Source organism: Xyrauchen texanus, chromosome 10, assembly GCF_025860055.1.
Source record: "Xyrauchen texanus isolate HMW12.3.18 chromosome 10, RBS_HiC_50CHRs, whole genome shotgun sequence".
NCBI classification, from domain to species: domain Eukaryota; kingdom Metazoa; phylum Chordata; class Actinopteri; order Cypriniformes; family Catostomidae; genus Xyrauchen; species Xyrauchen texanus.
Genome location: NC_068285.1, coordinates 43,909,316 through 43,932,797, shown reverse-complemented (window position 1 = coordinate 43,932,797; position 23,482 = coordinate 43,909,316).

Genomic DNA, 23,482 nt, shown 5'->3' with positions numbered 1-23,482 from the left:
GGAGAGGTGAGGTATCCAAGCCACGTCAGCTACTTACTGGGGTAACTCGGGGATCAGTGCTTGGGCCACTTCTCTTCTCTATATACACAACATCACTGGGACCCATCATTCAGGCACATAGCTTCTCTTTCCACTGCTACGCTGATGACATGCTAATCTACTTGTCTTTCCAACCCAACAACACCACAGTGACTGCTCAAATCTCTGCCTCTTCTGCAGACATCTCTGCCTGGATGAAGGAACACCGCCTGCAACTCAACCCAGCCAAGACCGAACTCCTTGTCTTTCCACCCCTGCTGTTGAACACAACATCACTGTGTAACTGGGTGCAACTACATTAACGCCTTCCAAAACTGTCAGAAATCTAGGGGTAACCATCAATAACAAATTAAATTTTGCAGACCACATCTCAAAGACCATAAGATCATGTAGATTTACACTCTACAATATCAGGAAGATAAGACCCTTCCTCTCTGAACATGCCACACAACTGCTCGTTCAGTCACTTGTCATAACTAGACTGGACTACTGTAACTCTCTCATTGCAGTCCTCCCTGCATGCTCAATTAGACCTCTGCAAATTATAGAGAATGCAGCAGCATGTCTGGTCTTTTATGAACCAAAGAGAGCACATGTTGCACCACTTGTCTCTCTCCACTGGCTGCCAGTTGGTGCACATATCAAATTCAAGGCTCTGATGCTGGCATACAGAACAGTCACTGGGTTTGCTCCAGCATACCTAAAATAATTTCTGCAGAGCAACAGGCCTGCGGTCGGCTAAGGAATGTCACCTTGTTGTACCAACACAAAGAGGCACCAAAACACTTTCCTGGACTTTCGGTTTCATCATACCACATTGGTGGAATGACCTTCCCAACTCCATCCGTGAAGCTGACTCACATTCTGTCCTCAAAAAAACTAAAAACACATCTTTTCCATGAGCACTTAACCAGTCACAAAAAAGAAAAAATTATTGTTGCAATTTAATCTGTCTTCAATACTACTATTCTGATGCTAGTGAAACTTTGTTATGTGGCACTTTTCGTACCACTATCTCCTAAAGATGGTTCGCTTAAGTTTTCCTCTTGTAAATCGATTTGGATAAAAGCGTCTGCCAAATGAATAAATGTAAATGACGTGGATTTTTATTTTTATTTTATGAAAAGACATATAAACTATGATGGGAACACATTTACTGAATGTATTCCTACAGAATTTATAGGAATAGAAAAGCACATAAAAAAAATCATGTGACTTTGCTTCAAAAGCCATGTGAATACATACAGTAATTTGCTCAGAGAATATCATCAATATCATTGCTCTGGTTATTCTGAAATGACAAAGTCTGTCTTTAAAATGATTGCCTATGGTTACCTCCCAGAACTGTGTGACACGCTTTCGCTTCCAGACAGCTGAATGCTAGCAAACAGGAATTTTGTGTGTTTTGTCTGCGCACTCCAAATCGGAAGTCGATTATTACATTTAATAAAAGAGCAACAGTGGCTTCAACTTTCATTATCAGTTCTATTTTGCATAAATTTTGTGCAATTTCACACCAATAAAAGACCATGATTCTTAAACACATGGAATGTAAATTCTGCTTCACTCACTTTTTTTTTCTCCATAAATTTAATTCACAACTTCATGGAATCATGGCAAGTGATGTCGCATTACATTTTTATAAAGTTGGAATTTCCAACTTCCTACTTGGAAAAGTGCAACAGAGTGGAACTGAAGTTAGAATTCCATCTTGGAAATCCACACATTTGCCAAAATAAGAGTTATTATGTCACAGGAACACAGTTAGTGATAACAATGTAAAATATCCTCTCTGCTTATAATCGTACATCTTTAGAACAAATCCTAGTATTGTTTATGATCCACAATTTAGTTGCTAGGAGAGTTTTTTGTTGACACTTAACTGTGCCATTGCCATTCTTTCATTATACATCATCAACTGAACAATGTCCAATGGAACGCCTTTATGGTCGTAAGCTGGAGATATCAAGTAGGAATATTTCAGATCCGACTTTGATTGGAGCACATTTTGAGATATACAGGCTAGCGGAGGCTAACTGGTTAACAATATCTAACATTAGCTAGCTACATAACCTGAATTAATTTAGAATGTTGTACCTGATGTCCCTGCTGGAAAATAAAAATCATCTCAGACTGGTATAAGCTAGTCTTGACTAGCTTGACCACAAGACCAAAATCCCTGTGATGCTCCAGTTTTACCAGGAAGTAACAATTGATTTGTTATCCCATGTTGTGGATTAATCATATAAAAAGTACAGTAAAACATGTTTGATTTGGTTTTAGAAGCATCAATAACATTGTGCTGTATAATTCAATGTGGATTTCATAGGAAGAATAGTGTTACCATGACATTACATAAGCAGGCTGCTCCCATTTGGGAGCAACCTTTATTTGACTACATTTGTGTGTGTTTAAATGGGTGTCATGGAAGGATGCAGTCAGTCTTTTCCGACCTGGTTTGACTTAGGAATCTGCACTGGAATTCCCTTTCCACCTATGATTTGCCTGCCAAAGTTCTTTCTTCATGTTGTTCCAGGATTTCTTCAAGAAATGAATGAAAATACATCCAAATTCTCTCAGTGGAAGACTGAAGAAACACAAACTAGGCAAAGACCTTATAGTCTATCACTCAAAAGTGCTATTTTAAAGAGACTAGATTTTTACATTTCTGAGAAAAATGGTTACTAGGTGGTTGCTCAAGTTAAAAGAGCCCACTGCCAAGGCAATGTTATCCTATAGGAATTTTTAGTTTTTGCCTGTCTTTCATACACCAGATGAAAATTGTCCTGTCACTTAGAAATGTAATAGCCATGCCACTTGATTTGAAGAAGCCTATTATTCATATATTATACGAGTTATAAAGCTAAGAGGCTTTTACATTACAATCATCACAAGATTTAGTACTTGCTGGTCAGTTGCAGGTGGTTTAAAGAGGAGGGACATTCTCATTCTAGAGACCACTTGACTGGACACAAACCTATGGAGTGCAAGATGAGTCAATCAATATTTTGGTCCATTTTCCTAAAGACATGTTTATCGATCAGAGGTTCATTGCTGCTCCTAAAACTTCTCCTGAAACAAGACAAGTGTTGATATATTATATGGCCATAGAGAACTGAGCACAGTTTGAGACATTGAGTTCATTTCTGAAACTAGAAAGAGACACATGTTAGATAACTGGGGTCTTTTTTTCAGGGGACAGTATAATTTGCTCAAAGCTTGCATTGAAAAACACTGCACTCTAAAGCGCTGCATGTGTCTGAGCGCAGGTTTGATTTCTGTGAAGGGTCGTGACCCTGTCTAGTCGTGTTCTGCTGCTGCCACCACAAGCTGCTGCATGTGTCAGATGACAACAGAGCCGCCTGTCTCTGCAGTAAGTGCTCTTTTCACTCCAGCAGCTGGCAATGAAACCACAGGCACAAAATGGCGTTCTCTCTTTATCAGATGATGTAAAATAAATAAATAAAATCACCAGAAAAAGAACAAGGAAGATGAACAAGGACCGTGCAACAGCTAAAATCTGTCATATTTTTATACAGTGCAATGACAGATTATTTATTGATAGATAGATTTATTATTAAGCTGTAATTGAAAGAGGAAAACATGTATTTCTACCACTTTTACAATTTCTCAAGAAAATGAGTGGTTCCCCAACAAAATTCCCCCTGTAGCAAATGTGTAGCAAAAGGCAATTGCAATTAGATTAAATGTGTATGTGTCTGTGGTGAGCAGGGCAGGCCGAGCGGCATCTGGGCAGAGCGAGGCCGGGAAGATAAGTTGTGAATGAGCTCCACCTGTGTGCCTCATCGGTCTCGCGTTTCAGTGATGGTCGTTGGGAGTACCTGAGGAGAGGAGACAGCAGCAGACGAGAGAGAGAGATTGTCAGTGTATCTGCGTGTCAGTGTGGTGCTGCTGAAAAGCAAACCTTTTGTGTACAGGTGAAAAGTGGCCTTATTGTGTGCGACTGAAAAGTGCAACAACAAATCTCTACGCGTTTGGTCAAGCCGGCCCCAGCTCATGCGGGTTTCCAGAATGAGGACACACAACAGGATTCGTTTTAAAGGATTTCTGGGCTTTAAGCTGTCGCCATCTTCCAAAGGCATCTCCAATATTTATCCTTGTTTTACTACACCTCTGGTCATGGTGGTTTTTAGATGGATGGCTTTATAGGTCGGGTGGAATCTGTTATCTCTAATCCAGTCCTTTTGCTGGCTTCCATGGCTGCATAACGCAGTTTGCCTGCAAACTTGTTCATATCTGGCAACCCGGCGGTGCCGAAATATTGGTGAGTTGACAGTGGGTGGGATCACAAAGGCCAAAACAGAAATTTCCGCCGGAACGGAAACTTCAAAGTAGAATATATCGGAGAAGCCATTATTTCAACTTGGCATGTTTCCTAATTCTCTAATAACTGATTATGGTAATTTTATGATTTAGTAGAGTAACAAGATTAAATATAGCTCCTTTTAAGTTTTTTTTCTGTTTTTGTGCAAGATTAGTACAAGGGGTGAATAGTTAGTATTTAATGTAAATTATGTTGCGATTTAAGAGTTGTTGGAATTGTTGTGGGTTACCACTGTGGTGAAGAGTGGAGCTTGAGCATAGTTTGAGGAGGGCAATTTCTTAAAGGAATAGTTCACTGAAAAATGACAATGCACTCATTACCCATACTCACGTCAATCCAAGGTGTGTCTGACTTTCTCCTCTGGGAATACAAATTATGATTTTAAGAATATTTCAGCTCTGTAGGTCCATACAATTCAAGTGAATGGTGATCAATCCATTGAAGCGCCAAAGGGAGCATCAAAGTTATGTCATAAGACTTCAGTGTTTAAATCCATATCTTCAGAAGCGATTTAATAGGTGTGGTAATTCCAACGTATATATTTTTTTCATTTAATATTGTTTTATTAGGGAGTATGTCACATTTCATCACTTCAAATGGGTTGTGAATGCTGTTTCATGTTGGCTTTAATGAAAACCATACTTCTTACCTCAGCAATGTCAATGCAAAGTCACAATACTTACTGATGAATGTGTTTTTTTTTGGTGAAATAATTAGTTTCATGAGAGCTCTCTCTCTCTCTCTCTCTCTCTCTCTCTCATAAAATGTGCTGTCAAAAATTGACACATTTCATCTGTAGTACTTTAAGATTATTAAACATCAAAACATTGTTAACTTTCTGAATTGACATAACAAATTGGATAATCTCAAACTAGCAAAACATTAATTAGAACAATACTTGAAAGAAATATGTAAGAGCATGTTATGGTTTCTTAAGTAGGTATCTTAATGGGTATCACCATATATAGGTATAAACTTTATATACAGATAAACAGATAAACCAAGTCAAGTGGTTTAAGATGTGATGACTGGGTCAGAGCATCTCAAAAAATGGCAGGACTTGTGGAGTGTTCCTGGTATGCTGTGGTTAGTACCTAACAAAAGTGGTCCAAGGAAGGACAACCGGTGAACTAGTGACAGGGTCATGGGCACCCAAGGCTCATTGATGTGCGTGAGGAGCGAAGATTAGCCCGTCTGGTCTAATCCCACAAAAGAGCTACTGTAGCCAAACTGCTGAAAAATGTGATGCTGGTCATGATAGAAAGGTGTCAGAACACAGCCCATCTGGGGCTGCGTAGCCACAGACCGGGCAAGCTGTCCATGTTGACCTCTGTCCACTGCCGAAAGCACCTACAATGGGCACATGAGCATCAGAACTGGACCATGTAGCTTTGAAAGAAGGTGTCTTGGTCTGATGAATCACATTTCTTTTAGATCATGTGGACGGTCGGGTGCGTGTGCTTTGTTTACTTGGGGAACAGATGGCAGCAGGATGCACTATGGGAAGAAGGCATGCCGGCGGATGCAGTGTGATGCTCTGGGCAAAGTTCTGCTGGAACTGGCATTCATGTGGATGTTACTATGACACGTACCACCTACCTAAAGGTTGTTTCAGACCACATAAATCACTTCATTACAACGGTATTCCCTGATGGCAGTGGCCTCTTTTAGCAGAATAATGTGCTCTGCCACACTGCAAAAATTGTTCTGGAATGGTTTGAGGAACATTACAAAGAGTTCAAGGTGTTGACTTGACCTCCAAATTCCCCAGATATCAATCCGATTGAGCATCTATGGGAAGTGCTGGATAAACAAGTTTGATCCATGGAGGCCCCACCTCGCAACTTACAGGACTTGAAGGATCTGCTGCTAACATCTTGTGCCAGATACCACAGGACACCTTCAGAGGTCTTGTTGAGTCCATGCCTCGACAGGACAGAGCTGATTTGGCAGCACGAGGGGGACCTACATGATATTAGGCAGGTGGTTTTAATGTTTTGGCTGATCAGTGTATACAGTATATCGTGTAGCATTAATGAAACTATGGACTAAAAAAATACTGACACCTTTTCACATTACACAGCACAAGAGGAAGTTTACCAAAGTTATCTTTCTCAAAAGACTGCTGGTGCAGTATCATGGTATAGTGAACAAGTATTGTCATAATATATTATGGTATTTATATGGCTAGGCTTCTCCAAGGAAGATGCCCATTAAACATAGTATTGACTTTTAAGTGCTTTCATGTTTGTAAGTGTTTTGGTACTCCTTTAGATAGAAAATGTCTTCACCTGCAGTAGACATTCATTCACAGACTGCACTCGCACATGTTCTTCAGCACTGGCAAACGATTGAATGCAGCTGCAGGTTTTTGTTTCAGTGAATTGTAAGTATATTTTCACTTCATGATTCATAACAATTTTCTCTTCTAAAGCATTCCGTTACTGTTTTATTTCTTGATAAAGAGCTTAAAACGATTCAGCCTGCATGTTAGACAAATTCATTGAGAAGAACCGACTCAAAAGGGTGATTATTTCATGCACGTATTCGGGCATCGCTCCAATTCACGAGGCCCGTGCTCGTGAGCCTATGGACGTGTTCATAATGGCATTCTAGCCATAATTTTCTCAACAGTTTTTGACAAACACAAGACATAACAGAATCAGGAAGAGGAGTGTGGTAGTAAGACATTTAGTACACAGTCTATTTGTTCCGTTGAGGGCGACACAATACATTATAGGCACAGGGCGCATTTTGTTAAACACAGAGCGATGCTGCCCTAGGGGGTCGCCTATGTCGCTTAATGGGTTTACCAGCTCTGACTGCACCAGTTTATATAACAGTCATAAACTACACATCCCAGAGCTGGAAGAATGCTACTCACATTTACTAGATGAGAGCACATACATTTTGTACTACAACATTGTCTTTGCAATACAATGTTGTAATTAGTAGTGGTGAAGCTTGGATTTATTGCAGCCCTAACTTTCTAAATTGGGGGCATGTCAGTTAAAGAATCATGACAGAAATTCATTAGTCTTGTTCACAAACATTTGTGATTAATACAAAAAATATGTGAAGATTGCCACAATTCCTGTTTCTATGGTAACAGTTAGTCTGTATAGTGGCTCTCATATTTAGGATTATGGGTAGTGTAGTACCTCCCTGAATTCTGCATTTAAATATTTTTTATAAATGAACACTGACTCATGGCATCTACAGAAGCATATATAATGACTTCAGAGCTCATGATGTGTCTGTCTTGAAAGAGACATTTTTTTTTTATTATCGCTAAAATCAGTTTCAGTATTTTGAATGGTATTTTTCTTGTGGAATCTTACATTGCTCTATAGAGACAATGAAAGAAGCTCATTGGTTGAAATAGAAAAGAGACTTTAAATGAAAGTGAATACAAAATTAACTCCTCAGGCTTTTGGCTCAGGCAGTGGAGTGATAATAATGTTCAGAGTGCGAGACAGATGATTATGTTTCCTGTTTCCTCAGTGCGACTCTGAACAGCTGTGCCTGCGCTTTAATCATATTTCACCTGCAATCAGCGATGGGGAGAGAGAGAAAGAGCTGATTGGGAAGAGGGAAAGAGGGAGGAGAGAGAGACATTCACCAGGGATATGCAAAACTAATCATGCCACATTCATTAGCATAATGAACAAAAAACTAAGTGAGAAGAAGAAAGTGTGATACAAATGCACCAAAATCTAGATTAAAAGAGTTCCACATTAAAACTAATTTTACATGGATAGTTTGGACAGATATTATTGACTAAATTCTGACTGGATGAGCCGCACTAACAGCCTTTCATAAACATCAGATATACGCACACCAGTGAAAATTTTACTTTGTCACTGTACATCTTGTCTCTAGGCCCGATCATGATTTCAAGCTTTGGCAAGAATTGTATTAATTGGGCTATATATTTAATAATAATAATAATAATAATAATTTCTTCATCTCTCCCATACTTTAATAAGATTAGCGTTGTAAATCAGAGAAAACAAAAAATTATTGACAGTAAACAATCATTTTCATCCATTTGGTAAAAAAATAAACATACCAAGATTGGTTTATTCCATGGTTGAAATGTCCATTCTGTTTATCAAAAATGTCTAAGGTAAATACCCAGAATACCCTTATATATTCTGCATATTGAAATAAAATAAATGTCTGAATGCACTCAAACATGACTATTGTTGATTGAGCTTTTAATATTCTTAAAGAAGTAGGCAACCTTAAAGGGGACATATTATGCCCCTTTTTACACAATGTAATATAAGTCTCAGGTGTCCCCAGAATGTGTCTGTCAAGTTTCAGCTCAAAATACCCCACAGATCATTTGCCTTGCTCAAACAAGCTGTTTGAGTGTCTGTAGCTTTAAATGCAAAGGAACTGCTGCTCCCCACACCCCTTTCTGGAAGTGGGCTGTTCCTTTCCTGCTGGTACCATGGATATGCCAGGGACAACAATAACACTGAGAATTTACAAAATTCTGATTTACAAAAATGTGTACAGTATACTGTATATACTGTGTGCATATATATATATATATATATATATATATATATATATATATATATATATATATGAATAATGTACAGATTTTGTTGTTTCGGAAGGAATATGGTGCTTCATTGGTACACCAAAGTGGCATTCAACTTATCACAAAGTATAGTCAGGACATTACTGATGTTAAAAACAGCACCATCACTATTTGAAAAAAAGTCATTTTTGATCAAATCTAGACAGACCCCATTTCCAGCAGCCATCACTCTAACACTTTATCCTTGAGTAATCATGATAAATTGATCATTTGGTACCAGAAAACCACTTGCCATTATATCAAATACAGTTGAAAGCTATTTGGTTCATTAAATGAAGCTTAACGTTGTTTTTGTGTTTGTTTTTGAGTTGTCTTATGGTCAATATTAGGTCACAAATGGCAAAAATAGAAATGGCTTTCTCTAGAAACTAGTCAGTCAATCATTGTTTTGAGGAATGAAGGCTATACAACGCTTGAAACTACTAATAAACTACAGTCTTCAAATACAAAGGACAACTGTCTCTAACAAGAACAGAAAGAGATGTGGAAGACCAGATGTACAACTAAACAAGAGGATAAGTACATCAGAGTCTCTAGTTTGAGAAATAGACGCCTCACATGTCCTCAGCTGACAGCTTCATTGAATTCTACCCGCTCAACACAAGTTTCATGTACAACAGTAAAGGGAAGACTCAGGGGTGCAGGACATTATGGGAAGAACTGCAAAGAAAAAACACTTTTGACACAGAAAAAAAAAAGAAAAGGTTTGAGTGGGCAAAGAAACACAGACATTGCACAACAGATGATTGGAAAAGAGTGTTATGGATCTTAACCCCATTGAGCTTTTGTGGGATCAGCTAGACTGTAAGATGTGTGAGAAGTGCTCGACAAGACAGTCACATCTATGGCAAGTGCTACAGGAAGTGTGGGGTGAAATGTCATCTGATTATCTGGACAAACTGACAGCTAGAATGTCAAGGATCTGCAAAGCTGTCATTGCTGCATGTGGAGGATTCTTTTTATGAGAACTAGTAGTTTAAGGTCTGAATGTTTGTTTTCAAATTGTAATAGTTATTTTTCACATTATTAATGTCCTGACTATACATTGTGATCAGTTCAATGCCACTCTGGTGAATAAAAGTACCAATTTCTTTCCATTAGAGCAAAATCTGTACATTATTTCAAATGTTGGCTGCCAGTGTTATTCTGTTGACATTACAGTCTCTTTTTGTAGTGACTTTCTCTTTTGAATGAATTAAAAAGACTAGAGTCATGAGTTAAATGACATATAGAGAATCATAATCTAGAGTTAATTCACTTTTTTAAAAAAACAGCTAAGATTTATTTGCATGTACATACAACCAAGCACCACATTTGTCATAATACAAGTTTTTGAGGTGTTTGATATAACCTTAATATAGAATTTGCTAAATGATTGATTTTCTATAATAAGCACATTTAAAAAATTGTTCTTTAAATAGTTTTTTTTTTAATAACTTTATAAGTGCTGCGATGGACTGGCGACCTGTCCAGGGTGTCCCCCGCCTTTCGCCCAATGTTAGCTGGGATAGGCTCCAGCCCCCTGCGACCCTGTACACAGGATAAGCGGTTGACGATGGATGGATGGATGGAACTTTATAAGTGTGTTTTTTAGAGCCCGACCGATATGGGATTTTTGAGACCGATACTGATTTTAGAGGGGGGGGTTACCAATTACCGATTTGGGGTCGATATAGTTAATTTTTGAGCTGGAATGAAAACAGACCTTTTCTATGTGGATTTTGCACTGATATGACTATGCAAAGGTACTCAGAAGGCTGCTTTCTTAAACAAATATTTGCATCAAAGAATATTTGACATTATTATTATACATTGTCAACACATTTTTAGAAATGAACACTGAGAAAATAAAGAATAAATAAAAATACAATAAATAGCTTAAAAAACATCAATACTGTATGTTTAGTATCAGTCAATGGCTGACCATTTGAATAAAGAATAAATAAAATAAATAGCTAAATAAATATCAGTACTGTATGTTTAGTATCAGTCAATTGCTGATCATTAAAATAAAGAATAAATAAAATACAATAAATAGCTAATTAACATCAGTACTGTTTAGTATCATTCAAATGCTGACTATATTAATACTGCCAGTCAATTATTAGCAGGTTGTAAAACAAGAAGCATTTACACCTGCCGAGACAAGAGATAAACAGCGGCATTCTGCTATACAAGTTCAGGGGAAACTTTCAACGGTGGAAAACCAGACTTTTAAATATTACATTTTCTAAATACAACAACTGGAATTGTTGAAGGGGGTACCAAACTGCGAATCCTGAACAAAACAGTTTGATGAATACATGTTTAGACATTAGTTTCCACTCAGCTGACAAGGTATAAAAGTAGCTATGTGGTTAGCTAGTTAGCTATAAGCTCATTGTCACGGAGAGTAAAAGATGTACATTGTTTATTTAATTTCCAGCATTGTGTCTTACCAACTAGGTAACAATGTAGCATGAAATCAACACTCAACAGACACAATCCACCACCGCACCGTTGTCTGCTGAGCTGCAAAAAGATGCTCTGATGTTCATCTTTCAATCTGCTACATTACTGACTGCACTGACAAACTCCAGCTGGCTAACAGCAAACAGATGTGATAAACATGAGTGACATGGTTGTCAGGGACAGGGTTAACGTTATATTAGTTATATTGAAAAGTTGTTTATTAACTTTTCAGTATGTATTTCACAAACTAGTTATCAACTCACCAATTTTAAAGCATTGTTTTCTGCATTATTTGGTCTGAAAAAAAGTATATCATATCTGTGCATATCGGTAAACATATATGCTGATACCAATATATCTGTGAAAGGCTAATATCGGCCAATAATGCAAATGCAGTAAATAGCTTTAAAAAATATTTAAGCACTAGTGTTTTTATAAAAAATAAAAAAAAGACAATAATCTGAAAGTACTTTAGCTTGAATGATGTAAAACAGTGACACAGTAAAAAATAAAACTATAAAAAAACACTTTCTATGTTAAAGAGTGGAATACATTAAATGTGCACATCTAATAGTGTCATTGGGGCTGAGCCCCTCAGATAGAAATCCTAGAATCACCCCTGATTCCCACAGAAAAATAAACAAATATATTTTCACTAGAGGTTATTAAATGCTGTTACTTAATGAATATATTAAAATGTGCTTCAAAACATACACTTGCACTGAATACTTTAAAAATACATTTTTAATGAATAAACTCAGATATGTCCCAATGGACACACTTAACTGGATACTCAGTATAAAATACCCTCATGTTAGATTAACACATTTTGCAGTAAGTGCAAATTCTGATTTGTGCTGTATAAAACTCTTCTCTTGTATACAGTGCTGTGGAAAAGTAGTTGCCCCATCCTGAATTCTTTGTGTATTATTCATAATAAATTGTTTTATATCTTCAAACGAGATATAACATAAAACAAAGGCAACCTGAGTAAACACAAAATACAGTTTTCAAATATATATATAGTTTTATTTAAGCAAAAAAGTTATCCAGCACCTATATATGTATATAAATACTCCTGCTTACATTTAAGTCACTCCACAGTCTACCTCCATCATACCTTTCTGATTTACTTTCTCCCTATATTCCTATTCGCTCAATATGATCTCTTGGGTGCAAACTTCCTGTTCCTAGATTCATGTCTTTTTCTGTTGAGGCACCTTAGCTATGAAACTCAATCCCCCTGTCTCTCCCAACTACTACCTTTATCTCTGAATTAAAATCTCAGCTCAAAACCTATTTGTTCTCCCAATATTATCAGTCATAATGTGTATATGCGTCATGTACTGCTCATTGTATGTGTATGCTTATTTGCATTCTGATTGGGCCACTGCCTACACTACATACGCTTTCTAAACTGTCTATACAATGTTATGTGTTCTTTTGTACTGGATTGAAATGTCTTATTGATTGCATGATCTGATATCTGCTATATGCAACAGCATTTGTTTTTGTTCTGGACTAAGCAACTGTCCACTGTCCATATGATTGTCTATATGGTTGTAATGTTACTGTTCTTTATTGTGAAGCGTCCTTGAGCCCTGGAAAGTGAAAAACTAACTAACCCCTTAAACTTAATAGCTGGTTGTGCCACCTTTAGCAACAACTGCAACCAAACGCTTCCGATAATTTGAGATCAGTCTTTCACAATGCTGTGGTGGAATTTTGGTCCACTCTTCTTTGCAGAACTGCTATAGTTCAGCCACATTGGAGGGTTTTCTAGAATAAACTGCCCGTTTAAAGTCCAGCCACATCATCTCAATCGGGTTCAAGTCAGGATTTTGACTAGGCCACTCAAAAACTTTCTGTAAAGGGATCAATGGAAAGGAGGAGCCGAGAACCGGCTTGACAATATAAATAATATTTTAATAAGAAATTTAAAACAAGGACAGAAATACACATGACGGTGTCCGACATGTCCGTAATCTCTCTCTCCCGCACGATCCTCTGCAGTCGACCTTTATCCCTCTCGGGAGGCTTGATTAGCCTAATACGGGACCGGGTGTGTAGGATCACGACCCGGCCCGCCCTCCGCCCTGCCACATTCCTCCCTTGTTCTCTCAGGCTGGGGAGCCCCCAGCATGACGTACACCCCCCCCCCCCCTCTTTCCCTGGGGGAGGAAACAGATATAATGAAACTGGGGGTACTTCCTGTAACAGTGTAGTACCCCTCAAAAAAAACACTGTAAAATTTAAAAGAGAGGGAAAAGGCCAACGCAGAGCGGCAGTGAGAGAGAGAGAGGAAAAAAAAAAAACTACTCGCCGGTTCTCTGATACATCGTCGCATGGTCCTCGATCACTACTCCACCCTCTCAGGCGGACGACAGCCGCTTCTCCCCGGGCAGACCGGAGTCAGACTCACGACCCCCGGCGGAAAGAACGCCCCTCCGCATTCGATCTACGGTCTCCCCCGGTGGATGGCAGTGGTGCTCCCCTGGGTGGACGGCAGTGTCGAGGACTCCACGACGGGCATCCCTCCTCCTTCCCGGGCTTCGGCACCAGTGTAAAGGGATCAATGGAAAGGAGGAGCCGAGAACCGGCTTGACGATATAAATAATAATTTAATGAGAAACTTAAAACAAGGACACAAACACACATGACGGACATGTCCGTAAACGATCTCTCTCTCCCGCACGATCCTCTGCAGTTGACCTTTATCCCTCTCGGGAGGCTTGATTAGCCTAATACGGGACCAGGTGTGTAGGATCACGACCCGGCCCCGCCCTCCGCCCTGCCACACTTTCATTTAGCTTCTTTTGAGCCATTCAGAGATGGACTTACTCCAATGCTTTGGATCATTGTCTTGCTGCATAATCCAGCTGCACTTGAGCTTCAACTCACTGACTGATGACTGGATGCTCTCCTTTGGGATTTTCTGGTAGAGAGCAGAATTCATGTTCCCCTCAATTATTGCAAGTCGCCCTGAAGCAGCAAAGCAAACCCACACCATCACACTTCCACCAGCATGCTTGACTGTAGGTATGATGTTCTTTTTGTGGAATTCTGTGTTTGATTTATGCCAGATGTAACGGGACCTCTGTCTTCCAAACAGTTCCACTTTCGACTCATCAGTCAACAGAACATTCTCCCAAAAGGTTTGAGGATCATCAAGGTGTGTTTTGGCAAAATTCAGATGATCCTTAAATGTTCTTCTGGGTTAGCAGTGGTTTTCACCTCACCACTCTTATATGGATGGTATTTTGGGCCAGTGCCTTTCTGATAGTGGAGTCATTGATGCGAGAGAGGCCTGCAGTTCTTTATATGTTGTCCTTGGGTTTTTTGAGTCGTTGCTGTGCTCTTGGAGGAATTTTGGAAGGTCAGCCACTTCTGTGAATGTTCACTACTGTGCCAAGTTTTCTGCATTTGGATATAATGGTGGTTCTTTGGAGTGCCAGAGCCTTTGAAATAGCTTTGTAACTGTTCCCAGACTGAGGTATTTCAATCACCTTTTACATTTATGCATTTGGCAGACGCTTTTATCCAAAGTGACTTACAGTGCACTTATTACAGGGACAATCACCCCGGAGCAACATGGAGTTAAGTGCCTTGCTCAAGGACACAATGGTGGTGGCTGTGGGGCCCGAACCAGCAACCTTCTGATTACCAGTTATGTGCTTTAGCCCACTACGCCACCACCACTCCACCACCTTTTTCCTCAAATTTCTGGAATTTCTTACAACATGGCATAGTGTGCTACTGAACAAGTTCTATTCAGGAGCTGATTTATTGCTTTAAGTGCAATAAACAATGAACTCAATGTATACTATTTAACTAATGCAGGGGTCGGCAACATTTTTGACATGGTGTGTCATTTTGTTTTTCCTGGTCAATGGCTGTGTCATTATATAATTTAATTATTTAATCATTTATTTTTCATAGCAAATTATATTAAACAGTTTGAGTGAAAATGTTGTGCAAAACCTGATGATTATGATATAATCATGATCCTGCATCTAAAGTGCTTTAATGAAAGATAACCTGTCCTTTTGTGTTATGAGTTAAACTTATTGTCACAAATTTGCTTATTTGATGACTGATCACAAAATTGTGTGGAATCTTAAATATTTACATTTACATTTAGCAGATGCTTTTATCCAAAGCGACTTACAGTGCAATTATTACAGGGACAATCCCCCCGGAACAACCTGGAGTTAAATGCCTTGCTCAAGGACACAATGGTGGTGGTCATGGGGTTCGAACCAGCGACCTTCTGATTAACAGCCCTGTGCTTTAGCCACTACGCCACCACCACTCATAATATAATATATGTCTTATATTATGCCACTGTAATTATTTAATCACTAGCATGCAAGCAACAGCGAGAGAAAAGAAGGCTATATATATATAATCAATTTTGCGTATTTATATATAAATAAAATATGCAGAATTTATATAAATAAAATAGTCTATTCCTCTCTCACCATTGCTGGTGTGCCAGTGATTACCCCACCGTGTGCCAATACTGGTTGTGCCATAGGTTGCCGTACCCTGAACTAATGGATATGAAATATTATAAGGCAACCTTTTTTCACAACTTCAAGTATGAAAGTATAACAGTACACTCTTAATTAAAAGTGGGCCCATACACTCACTCTCAGCCCTTGATGCAGGCCTGTGCTTGTGTGTGTTATGGCCTTAGAATCCGAAAACTGGCCTCCTCACTCGACTGAGCAAAATAAAATGAGGCTGGAGGTACCTGAAATCTGAATTTTCTTTTTGAAAGAAGCTGATCTCCTTCTACACCGAATTTCACTCTCTCCTTCACTGCAAGAAGAGCCGCTCGTGGACTCATAGTGCTATCTGGAGCGTTGCATCACTCTTCGTCTCTCGTGGAGTGAAAATAAGCAGTTAACTACCGTACACGCTGATTTGCACAGCGATCCATTCTCACAGCTCATAAACTGTCCATTAAATAGCAGTAAATGTTTGTGATTGTGCTTTTAAGCAGCGATGAAGAGAAATACGAAGTCTGACACTTATAAACATTCACTCTAACACATAAACAAAATGTAAACACTTTTATAATGAAACAGAACATAATAACTTGCTTGTTTGAGCAGTTAATTCACTCATTCTCAGTATCGTACCGTTATTGCATCTCTTTTCGATCTGACACTCTTGGCGCTCTCGATGGACTGACTTTCTAAATTTCAGTAACAACCCGCATAATAGTGTGAGGGTGGGTCTTAAGCAATTAACATCCAATAAAAGGAAACAAAAAGATAATTTTGCACCATTGAAATTAAACTGAACTTTTATGTCTGTACGGGGTTTCTTAGGGTGTTTTCACACAGTCCTCTTTAAAAGAACCAAACTCAGACCCCTTTAAGTGGACCAACAAGTAAAAAAGGACCCAGTTCTCTTTGCGTTCACACTGTTTGAGACCTTGATAGTGGGCTCAGATCTCTTTTTGGTCCACTTTACCAGTTACAGGGTCTCAGTACTTTTTGCATTCACACTCTGTGTCATTTGTGGGACCGAGCCCACTTTAAAAAATATTGTATGTATTATAATTATTAGGGAAGTCTCAGTTTGGGTATGTGCCACATACTGTACACAGGAAAGAGTGTGCACCTCGTCAGGCAACACAAAATGAATAAGGACCCTTTTGTGTTCAAAGACGGCTGGACAGAGCACAATAAAATGCAGGGATCTTGAGATGCGTTCTTTGTTTTCAGTCTACTTCGCACTGCATATTAAAATGCAGAGTTTATGGCGAGAGATGCTGAAATGGAACGTTTCAAGAGCTTCCTTCTGACGCATGTGTGCATAGACAGAATGAGTCCTGTGAGAGATTAACGAACTCAATTGAAAATGGCTAGCTGTCAAGTGTAGGACAGTAAAATCAGTAAGGTGATTAGATGGTGGCTGAGTGGTTAAGGCTCTGGGTTACTGACCAGAAGGTCAGGGATTCAAGCCCTAACACTACCAAGACACCACTGTTGGGCCCTTGACCCTATCTGCTCCAGGTGTGCCGTATCATGGCTGACCATGCACTCTGACCCCAGCTTAGCTGGGATATGTGAAAAAAAAAATATTCACTGTATACGTATATGCAGAAATGTATGTATAATGTGTGACAATGGATCAATTATTATTATAAAATCAATGATATGGAAATAAGACAAACTATATATTGATATCTAAAGCCACTTTTTTAATTTTCTACTACTCTAATCAATGCTTTAATTCTACCACAATAATGTATTATGGCCTGTTTGAACTATATCATATTTAAATTAAATATACACTCACCTAAAGGATTATTAGGAACACCTGTTCAATTTCTCATTAATGCAATTATCTAATCAACCAATCACATGGCAGTTGCTTCAATGCATTTAGGGGTGTGGTCCTGGTCAAGACAATCTCCTGAACTCCAAACTGAATGTCAGAATGGGAAAGAAAGGTGATTTAAGCAATTTTGAGCGTGGCATGGTTGTTGGTGCCAGACGGGCCGGTCTGAGTATTTCACAATCTGATCAGTTACTGGGATTTTCACGCACAACCATTTCTAGGGTTTACAAAGAATGGTGTGAAAAGGGAAAAACATCCAGTATGTGGCAGTCCTGTGGGCTAAAAATGCCTTGTTGATGCTAGAGGTCAGAGGAGAATGGGCCGACTGATTCAAGCTGATAGAAGAGCAACTTTGCCTGAAATAACCACTTGTTACAACCGAGGTATGCAGCAAAGCATTTGTGAAGCCACAACACACACAACCTTGAGGCGGATGGGCTACAACAGCAGAAGACCCCACCGGTACCACTCATCTCCACTACAAATAGGAAAAAGAGGCTACAATTTGCAAGAGCTCACCAAAATTGGACAGTTGAAGACTGGAAAAATGTTGCCTGGTCTGATGAGTCTCGATTTCTGTTGAGACATTCAGATGGTAGAGTCAGAATTTGGCGTAAACAGAATGAGAACATGGATCCATCATGCCTTGTTACCACTGTGCAGGCTGGTGGTGGTGGTGTAATGGTGTGGGGATGTTTTCTTGGCACACTTTAGGCCCCTTAGTGCCAATTGGGCATCGTTTAAATGCCACGGCCTACCTGAGCATTGTTTCTGACCATGTCCATCCCTTTATGGCCACCATGTTCCCATCCTCTGATGGCTACTTCCAGCAGGATAATGCACCATGTCACAAAGCTCGAATCATTTCAAATTGGTTTCTTGAACATGACATTGAGTTCACTGTACTAAAATGGCCCCCACAGTCACCAGATCTCAACCCAATAGAGCATCTTTGGGATGTGGTGGAACGGGAGCTTCGTCCCCTGGATGTGCATCCCACAAATCTCCATCAACTGCAAGATGCTATCCTATCAATATGGGCCAACATTTCTAAAGAATGCTTTCAGCACCTTGTTGAATCAATGCCACGTAGAATTAAGGCAGTTCTGAAGGCGAAAGGGGGTCAAACACAGTATTAGTATGGTGTTCCTAATCATCCTTTAGGTGAGTGTATATTATTTGAGGGAATTAACAAATTTACAAATGGGATTAATTACAATTAATTTGATTAATGAATCAGCACATTGTGTAATTATTTTGATTAAAAAATGTAATCGATTAACAGCAATAATGATTATTATGTTTCCTATTAACAATTAAAATGTTAGGCTGATATAATCATTTAAACACTTTCCTGTTTACTACAGTGCAGAAAAAAAAAAATGTGTTTCTAGGTCAAAGTGACTCAAAATTATGGAGCAGGTCATATCTATTCATGCTATTGTTGTTTTTTTTCTATTGTTTGCTGGGAAGACAATAGATCTGCTTAGTTATAATTGGTAGAGACAATCCTTATGATGCTTAAACACTGAAGCTTCTATGGTAGATTTGTAGACATGCTAAATTTAATAAAGATAATAAAACGAGTTCTGTATGGAAGGCAGGGGTGTAGATTCCAGGGGGGATGGGCGGGGGGTAACCTGACTAATAATAAAAACACCTACAATTGCGGTCTTCACACTCAAGCAAATCTACGGCCTTGATGGAAGGCCAAATATAAATCTTTAAATAAATGTTAATATTTAAATAAATCTTTTAATACATAATAAACATGTTAAAAATTATAAAATCATTCAATAAATATATGTCCCTTGTATTTCATTTTTAAACTAGTTTGTGTCCATTTTTATTTTAGCATTATCATTTGGTTATTTTTTCATTCAAGTACGAGCTAAGTGTCTTTTCATTTTTTGGGTTACGGTTATCTGCATGTCACCTTGAATCAAAATTCTCACTACTAGCAGGCACTGCTTGTTCTGTCTGTCCCCATCTATCCCTCACAAGATAGAACATATTTAATGAGACATCACGGGATATCAAAAAACCATCTGACTGGGGTTAACCAGGACAGCATGTTCTTGGAGAAAACTACTGAAAAAACAAGCTTTACAACAGTTGAGTTCAGTCGAACTGTTTATATGACTGAAGATGAACCCTGTGCCCTCCAGTGAACTTCGTCCTGCTGTTTTGAGCTCTATGAATGTGTTTGTGCAGAGGTAAGTTGTTAATCCAAAGATGAAACGTTTGTCATCATTTACTCACCCTTCTGTTGTTCCAAAACAACATGACCATATTCATTCTTCAGTGGAACACAAAAGGAGATATTAGGCAACCTCATTCACTATTTACTTTTATTAGAATAAAAAAAAAAGATGCAACTGGTGACTGAGACTAACTTACTGCCTAGCATCTCAAGATGTTGCAATTCTACAACATGCCTTGAAGAACCTGTGATGGTTTAATATCAGTTTTAATTGTGGATCTATAATTTATCTCTAAGATATAATTTGTCTATGAATTGAATGGCTGCTCACAATCTTGAAACAGTCAACTAACATAAAGACAAGTTTTCTGATTGTCAAGCCAGGCCTACTTAGCTGGACCGAGTGAACGCAACTCAGAGGAGTACTAATACTGTGCAGGCAGCGTGTTTAAAGGTCAGTGTATTGATGAATTGTGGAGTAATGTGGGGAACACTGCCATCTGCCTATAAACACTGGAATACAAGATAACAAATCAACAATTATCTGCATTATCTGTTAACCCTGATACGTAAGCACAACTCAACAAAATGAGGCAATAAGTTACATCAAATTTAAGTTAATAAACTCCAAAGTTTAAGCAAATAGAACTATCTTTTTTAACACTGTCTTTATTGATTTTTATTGAAATAACCACTAAATAAGAAGCACACACTATTGGTGCAGCTGTAATTATGAAGACTCTTCATAGACATAATGATTTTTATACTATACAAAATATAGATTCTATCCCCTAACCCTCACAAAAAACTTTCAACATTTTTAATAAAACATAATTTAATATGTTAAGCTGTTTGAATTATGGGGACACTAGCAATACTGTCCTTATAAACCACATTTATAGCATAATACCCTTGTAATTAACAGTCTGTAACCAAACGCACATACACACAAACACATACACGATTCCATATGTTGTTGAATTTTTCAGGTTTTCCCTTAACAATATAGTTGAGTGTTTCCATAGTCAAACATTAATATAACTCTTCAATCCATTTATTACTATTAGGGCATTCTAAGTTTTTCCAGTATCTAGAGATTACAAGCTTTGCTTGTAATAAACAAAAGAGCTAGTTTAAGTACATGTTGCAGGGCAAATATTAAGACTACAAAGTTTAGGACATTTGGGGACATTTTGTTTCACCGCCAGAGACAAACAATCTAGAACTTTTTCCCAAAAACTTTGGACTGCAATTGAGGACAATTCCATAAGCAATGATATATAAAGTTCCTTTCTCTGAGTTACATTTAATACATTGGTTGGGAATGTGGGGTTACATTTATGAAGTATTTCTGGAGTTATATATACTCTCATAATCCATTTGTATTGCATTTGTACAAGCTTAAACCTTGTATTAGTAGTCTGGATCTGGGCATTTAAACATGTACTCTGCCATTCATCTACTGTTGTATCCTCTTTTAAATCTTGACACCATGCCAGATGCTTAGTTTCAGTTGTAATTGGTAATTAGTCTGTAGAACAAGGAGATTTATCCACCATCATTAAAGTGGTGTATTATGATTTTTTTTTTTCTATATTAGACAGATCCAGCAAGAGAAGTGAATAATGCTGTACCTTATTAATAAAATGTCTAATTTGAAGATATAAAAAAAAAAAAGAAAAAAAAAGTGGGTTTTAGGTAAATCATACTTGTGCATTAATTCCTGAAATCTAAGATGATTAGATGTATACATTACTGTATAAATCTGCCACCTTACTTAAACCTTTTGTTGACCAAATTTTAAAACCTTGATCATGCATCCCTGGGGTGAAATGAGTGTTTCCTCTTATAGTGGTAAATCGTGATAATTATGGAGTCTCACCAAGATGTTTTAAAACTTCATACCATACCACAATGGATTAGAAGTGGCTTTTTTTCAGTTTGGGCAATGGTGCAGAATACAGATACAGATGGCAATTGTGCAGTTGTACTTGCCGTAATCCTTAACCAAGGGGTAGAATTTTCGTTCGAAAACCAAAACATTGATGCTCTTAATTAAGGGGATGTGGTCCATTGTCCATCTAAAGTTTACATTTTGTTAATTACTCTTTCATTTTGTTGTGCCTTTATTCACCATGACAATAATCCCCCAGATTTTTCTCCTTGGTCATTATATGCTTTTTTTATGCCTAGGTATACTTGCCATAGCTTTATTAGTACAGATATTATTGAATTCTGCTTTGTGTAGCAAGAGTTTGTGTCTTAGTTCAGGTGTATCTTGTTTGAAAATGTATTCTTCTACTTCTTTGATATTCTGTTCCAATTCTATAATTTTTTTAACTTATTTGTCTTAGAACTGGTAAAGCTGAACATTTTGCCCCCTAATATAGGCTTTAAATGGCTCCCATCTTATTAAGGCAGACGTCTGGTTTGTATTCATCTTAAAATCATTTCCAATAAAATAGACAAACTCTGGATTATGTAACTTTATGTAATTTTATGTTTAAATGCCATCTAGGTGGGCTTTTGGTTACGCTTCTTAAAGTATAATTAATTAATTACTATATCTACAATTAGACACGCAATCAACCAAGCCCTTTGAAATAAGAAAATAGTCTATTCTAGAATATTTTTGAAAATACATATTAATTATGATCCTGGATTGCAAAAGTGAAGTGTCAATACCTGTGTACTATTCAAAGTACAATTAAAGTCACTGGTGATTATTAAGCTCCCCTGTTATGAGACCAAGGTCAAAAATAAGTTGTGAAAAAATTGTGGTTCATCCGTATTAGGGCCGTATACACTAACAAGATGGCAATATTCATTAAGCATATTACCATTTATAATAATGTATCTACACAATGGATCACGTTTAGTTTTAAGGATATGAAAAGAGACCGATTTATGTACCAGCACAGCTACCCCTCTTGAGTGTGAAACATATGGTGCTGCTATGACTTGGCCTGGCCATCTTCTACATAGTTTAATAACTTTGTCTCTCAATAAATGTGTTTCCTGAAGGAATATTATTTTAGAGTGAAGATATTTAGCTCCATTTATCCCTTGTTTCAGTTTAGTAATACAATTATGTAATACTACAGAATGTAAAAAAACATATAAATAAATAGAAGTCCACAGTATTGATTTACAGTGGCAGTCAGCATTCTTCAGCTATTGAAAATAATCTTCCATCAGACAAGGATCTAAAAAACAATTATTAAAAAAATAATAATAATAATAATATATTATGTGCAAGCGGAACACCCGGTCGGTTGTGCTGCGTTACTGAGTTCTACTGGCTCGGACCTGACAAAACAAGGGATGAGACCGACTCAACCCTGAGATTGTAAAATCTGGCAAAGGTATTGGGTGTTGCCCAGCCTGCTGCTCTGCAGATGTCTGCTAAGGAGGTGCCATGGGCCAGTGACCACGAGGATGCCACACTTCTCGTAGAGTGTGCTCGAACCCG